We start from the raw sequence: 7814 nt of genomic DNA on the forward strand, positions 1-7814 counted from the left end.
TCCTGTTTCTTAGTTCCTCCTTTGTGACAAACCAAAAGATCAGAGGATTCAAAACAGGGTTGTTCTTCCCTTATGATTTAAAAAAAAAATTCCAGTGACTTTTCACCCTCAGGGGAAATTTCCAAGAAATCTCTTTGTTCTTTTTCCCTTGTGAGCCTCTCAGAGAGGGTTAGTGGTGACTTTTTGATATGAAAGTGCATTTTGTGCAGCTGGTGAGGTATCATCCGAATCAAAAGCAGAGGCAAAAATGGACTTCCTGAAGTATCACAGCTCCTGGTGGTTCTCTTCCAGAATTTGCCATGTTGACTAAAAGCAAGTTCTGTGTCTCTCAGGTCTCCTAACAGCATAGGTCTGCTTGAAATCATATATGGTTTTTAATTGTCTGTACAGTCAGATGATGCCTCTGTTTTTGGAGCTCCGACTCATGCTGCTTAACCATCCCACCTTTTCCACAGTTGTCCCTGTTTTGCTCATAGCTTCCTCCATCTTTAAATCCCAAGTCTATGTTTCGGTCTGGGGGTTACACTGCTTGTAACACTTGCAACTCCTCAGCTATATGAGCTGTATGTGTAGCTAGCTGGATGAGGATATCCCTGTCCAGTGTATTCACTACCTTCATCAACTATTGGGGGTCTATGTTGATATCAAAGGACTCGAGAGAGCCATTTACAAATTCAGAGAAAAGCAAAACGTGGGTCTCCCTGATTGTCCTCATGCACTAGTAAGTGTTGCTGTTGGCGCTGGTGCAGACAGAGAAAGGCCCGAGAGTCCAAAGAGGTGCAGTCTGCCAGTGCTGGTTGTCGTGGGTGAAGTCCGTGAGGGCCAGCATGCTACACGTGTCCCTGCTCTGCAGTCGCTTGAGCAGCTTGCCAAGTTTCTTCTTGCGCTTCTGCTCCTCCAACAGCCACACCTCTTTCTTCTCTTGCAGCCCCTTTCTGAAAAGATGCAGTCTGGAGCCTTTGCGCTTGAGAAGGCCTTTGTGCTGGGTGTTATAACTGATATGTAGCAATCGTATTCTTCTGGCCGCTTTTTCTTCAGGTGACCTTGGACATCCCTCAGGTTCTTAATTTTGTTCTGCAGGGTTTCGATCTGATGGTAAATGTACAGCTTGTGGTCTATCCAGGCCTGCAGGGGCTTGCACAGGTTCAGATCACACTGGACTGTGTCGTTCTCTAAGATGTAGCACCGATGTGTGACTTTAATGGGGTTGGGGGCTGAGTAGTCTGGAAGGTCTTCAGTGCCACTGAAGTCCCTGCTGTCCTTGTCATCTTGGTCTTCAGGGGCCCTGGCCAGGGCCCCTTGGTAAGGTTGAGGAGCTGGGATGTGTCATCCAGACCTACATGGTGTACCTCACTCTCCATCTAGATGGCTACTGAGCTGTCGGAGCCATTCCAGGAATAGCTGACCTTGTACTTCTTGAAGAACTTTTCCCGGTGTCCATGCAGGCTGCGCTTGTCATCCCCACCATCACAGGTGCAAGCCTCACCACCCTGCCCATTGTACTCAGGTTAGACAGGGCTCTGCCCCCAGGCCCACGTTGGGCGCTTGCACTTGTGCAGCTCCCGCGTCTCTGGCATCCAACCCACACACCACCACTTCTGTCCCAGCTACTCTCACATGGTCTGATATTCGGCATGCTGGCACAGCTCTTTCACGTGCTGGTACTTGGGCAGGAAGTTCTCCTCCTGGGCATCCACCTTGTTACTGACCCTTTTGCTAAGCAGTTTTTCTCTCTCCACCAGGAAGGAGTCCTGCCAGACCCTCATCGCCTTTTTCAAGTGAAACCGATTCACTGGCTGCTCTGTGTCAGCAGCTTGAGGATGGATTTCCCATCCATACCCAAGGGGATGTCCAGGGTGGTGAAAAGAGGTCAATGCTGAGGCCGATATGGGGATTCAGCGAGCTTGCCTCCAGGTTGGTGCTCCTCTGGGGCTCCTCGCGTAGAACAGGACCCTGATATTGAGCTCGTTGGACATGGACTTCCCCTTGACTAGGCCTAACTGGCCGACGTGGTAGCCATGGTCGGTGGTGTGCATGATGTAGGTGTTGTCCAGCTCGCTCGTCTCCACCAGCGTGTTGTAATCATCTCCCTGGAGTCCTCTATGGGCATGAGGGTCTGCAGGTGCTTCCGCTGCAGGCTGCTGGTGAATTCCATGTGGATGGGCTTCAGGGGCCCCGTGTAGCACATGATTTATTGTTTGTCAGTGTTGGGTGTGTAGTTGTAGCTTGGCGTGATGTGCTGCCAGGTGTTGGGGATGAGGCATGAGTATTTGGGGGGGGGGCGATTCTCAGGGCTGTGGGGGCCTGTGTGGCTGATGACCATTAGGACCGGCCTGTGCGGGTACATCTTCTTGGATGTGTGGAAGAAGCTCACGCTGTCGTTGGTGAACCTTAGCGTAGTCAAAGCCATGCTTCCCCTTCACCCTGTTCCGACAGAGCCTATAGCTATAAAAGCGGGCGTTTTTAAGGAGGCCGACCCACTCCTTCCAGGCGGGTGGCACATTGGAACCGTTGTATGCTTTCAGTTACTTTCCAGACAAAGCTGTCTGGTAGCCCTCGTTGTCAAGGCACATGGCAGAGGTGCAGCTCTAGTGGGGCGCCTGCCAGGAGGGCAAGGAGCAATTCTTGTTGTTGGTGTAGGTGTTGTGGTTGTCAACGCGCTTCTGGGTGAGGATGGAGGAGAACAGGCAGCATGTGGGCGTGGTCACCAAGGCTTCGATCAAGTGCGCCCCGCCCTGCTCTGCCGAGCTCCGGCTCTTGTTCATCACCTGCATGGAACCAAGCTCCACATCCTGGGAGTCGGTCTGCACCAGGATGACGCTGGGGCGGATGTTTGCAGTCCCTCTGAAACCTGCCGTTCAGGCGGTGGTGGGACAGGAACGCAGAACTTGACACCCAGGAGAGGGAGAACAATTGCTGAGAGCAGGCAAAGCAGAAGGCCAGGATGTGCTGTTTCATGTTTCTGCTGATCCCTTGCTTGTTGCTGTTGGCAGGAGTCTGAGGTTGCATCTGGTGGATTTTTTTCTTTGCCCTGTTCCCTCTTTGCTCACGGATCAGCAGGCCTCAGGGCACAGGGGCCTCCACGCCACTGCCGCTACTGCCACTGCTGCTGCCGCCGCTACATCTCCCAGTGGTACTTTTTTAAAATTTATATTATTGGAGCCCCACAAAACTCCTGTTGTAGGTGGAACAACTTTTATTTTTGGCCTTTTTTTTAAATGTATAAATAATGCTGAATGCTATTTACAAACAACAAAAACTATGTTTCTTAGGCCATGTAAAATATAATATCCTAATAATTGGTAGGAATTCCTCTATTGGGCATTTAGAATTTTGTGTTAGGTTCTGGGTACTGATAGAAACTAATGAGCAGATGCTCAGGAAGAAAATATGTAGGAGATTAGAGTGGCTCATAAAATCATAGAGAAAAAATTTTGAGAGTTACAAAATGATAAAAAGTACTGCTTACGATTTTCAGGCTGTATCCAAGATGAGGCAGTACTGTAGTATAACCAGCTCTCAAAAAAAGAGAGAAAATAAACCAATTTTTTTTTAGCATTTGTTCATTTCTATTAGGTAAATATTCTCAACATGGCCAATTTCAAGCTACAAATATGGTATCACTGGACACAGGGTTGGGAAGAGATATGCAGTAGTGCAGTAACATAAAGTATTTTTATCATGCAGCTCTAAGTGTAAATAACCTCAATCATAAATAATAGTAAAATAGTTAGGAAGTGATTAGCTGTATTTATTATCTTTTAAAATAATTTAAGTTTGTATGATTTAATTTTTAACAATGGATAGTTTAACAACCTGTTTGCAAACTACCTGAAAATTTAAAAATTAGCTCTTGGGAATTTTTTGGTCAAGATGGCAGAGTAGATAAATGCTATGCTTGCCTCCTCTCATAACCACCTCAAAATTATAACCAAACTTCAAAACAACATCATTGAAAATCACCTGAAGTCTACCTGAACAAAAGTCCTACAACTAAAGACATACAGAAGAAGGCACCTCAAGACTGAGAATTGGAATGGGCTGGTCCCACACCCATGTGTGGCAGTTAAAAACTGACAGAGGGGCATCTCAGCCGAGAAGGTACCCCCCAAGGAATGGAAGGTCCCAGCCCCATACCAGGCTCTCAGCCCAGGGTTCCAGTGCTGGGAAGAGAAGTCCCCACAAATTCTATCTTTGAAAACCAGCAGAGATTGTGGCTGAGTGAGATAGAGGGTGGCTGGAGACATGGGCATTACATTTAAAGGGCCCACATGTTCTTGCTCACTGATGGATTCACTCTCTCTGAACTCCAACACTGTGCCAAGGAACATATGGGGAAGAACTGAATTATCTGGCTTCAGGAAAAAGGGCTGGGAAAAGTAGCTTTCTCCCAGGTATTAGTGCTGGCAGAAGCCATTGTTCCTTTGTTTAGCCATCTCCCACCCACCATGGAGATGCTGGCTGCTGCCATATCAGAGTCGCCAACTACCTAATACCATTCACCCCACCCTGGTGACTCCTTGTGGCCCCACCCCTCCCAACTTTCAGGCCCACCCAAGCCATTTCCAGTAGCTTTTCAATACAAATACCCTGCTTTGGTGGACTCTCCTAAAATTTTTCAAAGGTTCACAAACCCTGGACAAGCAACATCTGGCTTCGGCATGCCCTGTACCTCTTGTTAAGTGGCCACAAGCCTGGCTCTACAGGCAGCTGGCCTTGATTCGCAGCTTGGGCTTTCCCAGGCACCACCAAGCCCAGCATGGGTGGCAGCCACTTTGTGGCTCATTCCAGGTAGCCCTAGCAGGATATGATCTATGAATTTGGTTTGTGGTGGAGCACCACCCAGGAGGCCCCAGGGCCGGCACTTGTGGTGGCCAGCTTCAGACTGACACACCAAAAGGGAACACCAGACAGACACAAAAGCCTTCCCTTGTAAAGTAATTCCTGCTCCTAGGGTCCAGCCCCTGTACACCATCTCCTCTACTATAGTCATGGCCAGTCCTCACAACCAATCAGCCTGAGGGTCAAACCCTCCCATTAATATACAAACCGCAACCAAGACTCAACTACAACAGGAGAGCACACACACACAACACACAGGGATACACTTGTAGCATCCAGCTTAGGTAACCAGGGAGGCTGAGCCATGGGTCCCACAGGACACCTACTACATAAAGCCACTCTACTAATACTGGGAGACATAGTAGCTTTACCTAATACATAGAAACAAACTCAGAGGGTGGCAGCCAAATGGGGAGACAAAGAAACAAGTCCTAACTTAAGGAACAGAAAAAAGCTTCAGGAAAAGAACCAAACAAAATGGAGCCAAGCAATCTACCAAACACAAAGTTCAAAAAACTAGTTATAAGGATGTTCAATGATCTCTGAGAGAGCTTCAATAAAGAGATTAAAAAAACATACAAATGGAGATTGACAACATGAAAAAGAACCAGTCAGAAATAAAGACTACAGTAACTGAAATGAAGAGTACATTAGAGGGAATCAACAGTAGGTTAGGTAAAGCAAAGGGTCAAACCAGTGATTTAGAAGATAAGGTAGCAGAAAACATCCAATTGCAACAGCAACATGAAAACAGAATTAAAAAAAAATGAAGATAGTTTAAGGGCCCTCTGGGACAACATCAAGCATACCAACATTCACATCATATGGGTACCAGAGGCAGGAGAGAGAGCAAGGAATTGAAAGCCTATTTGAAGAAATAATGACTAAAAACTTCCTTAACAAGGAAATAGACATATAAGCCCAGAAAGCACAGAGAGTTCAAACAAGATGAACCCAAAGAAGCCTATACCAAGATACATCATAATGAAAATGCCAAAGGTTAAAGACATAAAGAGAATTTTAAAAGCAGCAAGAGAAACGCAGTTAGTTACCTACAAGAGAGCTCCCATAAGACTGTCAGCTGATTTCTTAACAGAAATTTTAAAGACCAGAAGGGAATGGCATGGCATATTCAAAGTGATAAAAAACANAGGGCAGTGTCACTGGCCCTCATATGTGGGATCCGAACCGGGGCCCTCTGGCATTCCAAGCCAGTTCTTAACCATCGCGCCACTCGACCGGCCCTGTTCACTCTTTTTTTAAAACATTATTTGTAATGTACTGAGAAGTGGTGTGATTCAAACATTAGGGCATTATTGCTGTAAGTCTCATAGGAATCTCCTGAGAGAAGCTCAGGCCAGAAATACATATTTAAGCAATTTTTTAAACTAGTATGTTTACATTTTAGAAATGACTCATCATATTCTATTGTGTAAATACATATTTAGACTAGTAAAACTCTTTAGAAAGCTATGAATTAAAGCCAAATGTAAGTATTGGAGTTAATCTTTTCTGCCTGCTTTAAACGCCATTTTGAATGAGTGGGGTGAAATTGGACATTGTGTGTGTGTATAATGATGAAAAATGGTAGGCTACAATGAGAAATAATTCTTTTGATTTCCAGAGCATAATGGCCTATGAATTATGTTTAAAATTAATGAAAGGGAAGATAGAGAATGATTTGAATCTCATCAGTAGCTATTTTTCTCTTTCTCTGAGGCAGCAATGAGCCATTTTCTAAGGGATTTGAACTTTTGTGAGCAAGTCCCTCTAAGCTTCTAAAAGGTCTTAATTTGAAGCTGAACCTTTTTAATGATAATTTGTTTCACTTGAAGGAACAAACAAATAAGCCGTTGGACTTCCTAAGAGGTTTTCATTTTATAAAGACAATTTCTTTGCAAATCTAAGTAAGTTTTTAACATTTGGATGGACATGTGCATTCTAGCATATCCTTTTGCCATGCAATATCCCTCTTCCTTTAACTTTATAAACAGCCATAAAAAGACAGGTTCTTTTCCCATGGAAAGCAACTTGGATTTAAAAAGAGAGAAAAAGTGATTTGCAAAAAAAAATATTTCCCTCTAATTGCATCCCCCAACACTAAACAAAGAAAACCAATTTCTTTCAATACAGTTATATCAAATCTAGAACTATTGCTTTCCACTATAGATTTACTTGTTTAGTCTTCTGTTGTAATGTGCTTTCATTTCTTGTTCAGAGAAAAAGGCTTTTCAAGAAGACAAATCTCCCAGTGGTAATGGAAAATTATGTTATTAGAGATATGACTACATGTAATGCAAAATTCTGCAACATGTTTAATAAGAGAAAGCTACCATCTCTCTGATGCTCTGATGCAAACATCCAAATTCCAATTTAAGCATCAGGAAGTGCTCAGTTCTTGTTATTCAAAGTTACATCCTCCATCCTCAATCCTCCAGTTCACTTCAAAAACAAGCTAGTATAGCCAGTGGTCTCACTAGCTATCAGTTGTCTGCTTGATCTAATTATCTTCCCCAAAATGCAACTCCTTTAAATCTTCTACATATATACATATGTATACATATATATACACATGTATACATACATATATTTGGTATTAGTTTTGTGCTTATTTTATACTTACCTTCTACTTATGGTTTTTTCTATTTACAATAGAAGTATGCAGTTTTTAAAATAAGTGTAAATAATGAATCAACTCAAATATGAATTAAAATAATATGGCATATTTATGAAGAAGTTTATGCAGAATGCTGCTCAATATACATGCTTCTTGGCTTCTCACTTTTAACATTTGATCTTATAGACCCTCTTTTTTAATTTGTTTCTCTTCATTCTTTTTTTTTTTTTAATTGGGGAATTAGAGGATGGGAACAGTGCTGGGGCATTGGGGGAGGGGAACAGACAAGTTGCTGTCCTTTTGTTCTTCAGTCTAGTTGTGGAGGACTTTGCTTCACTGGCCCAAGTTGGCACCA

The 7814-nt window shown here is 44.0% G+C and overlaps 1 pseudogene; it reads right to left on the reverse strand.

Moving 5' to 3' along the window:
- Nucleotides 1–361: 361 nt before the first annotated feature.
- On the reverse strand, nucleotides 362–4761 carry LOC109377503 (extracellular sulfatase Sulf-2 pseudogene; annotated as a pseudogene).
- Between the last annotated feature and the right edge of the window lie 3053 nt (nucleotides 4762–7814).

The sequence above is a fragment of the Hipposideros armiger genome, unplaced genomic scaffold (assembly GCF_001890085.2).
Source record: "Hipposideros armiger isolate ML-2016 unplaced genomic scaffold, ASM189008v1 scaffold_1425, whole genome shotgun sequence".
Classification (NCBI taxonomy): domain Eukaryota; kingdom Metazoa; phylum Chordata; class Mammalia; order Chiroptera; family Hipposideridae; genus Hipposideros; species Hipposideros armiger.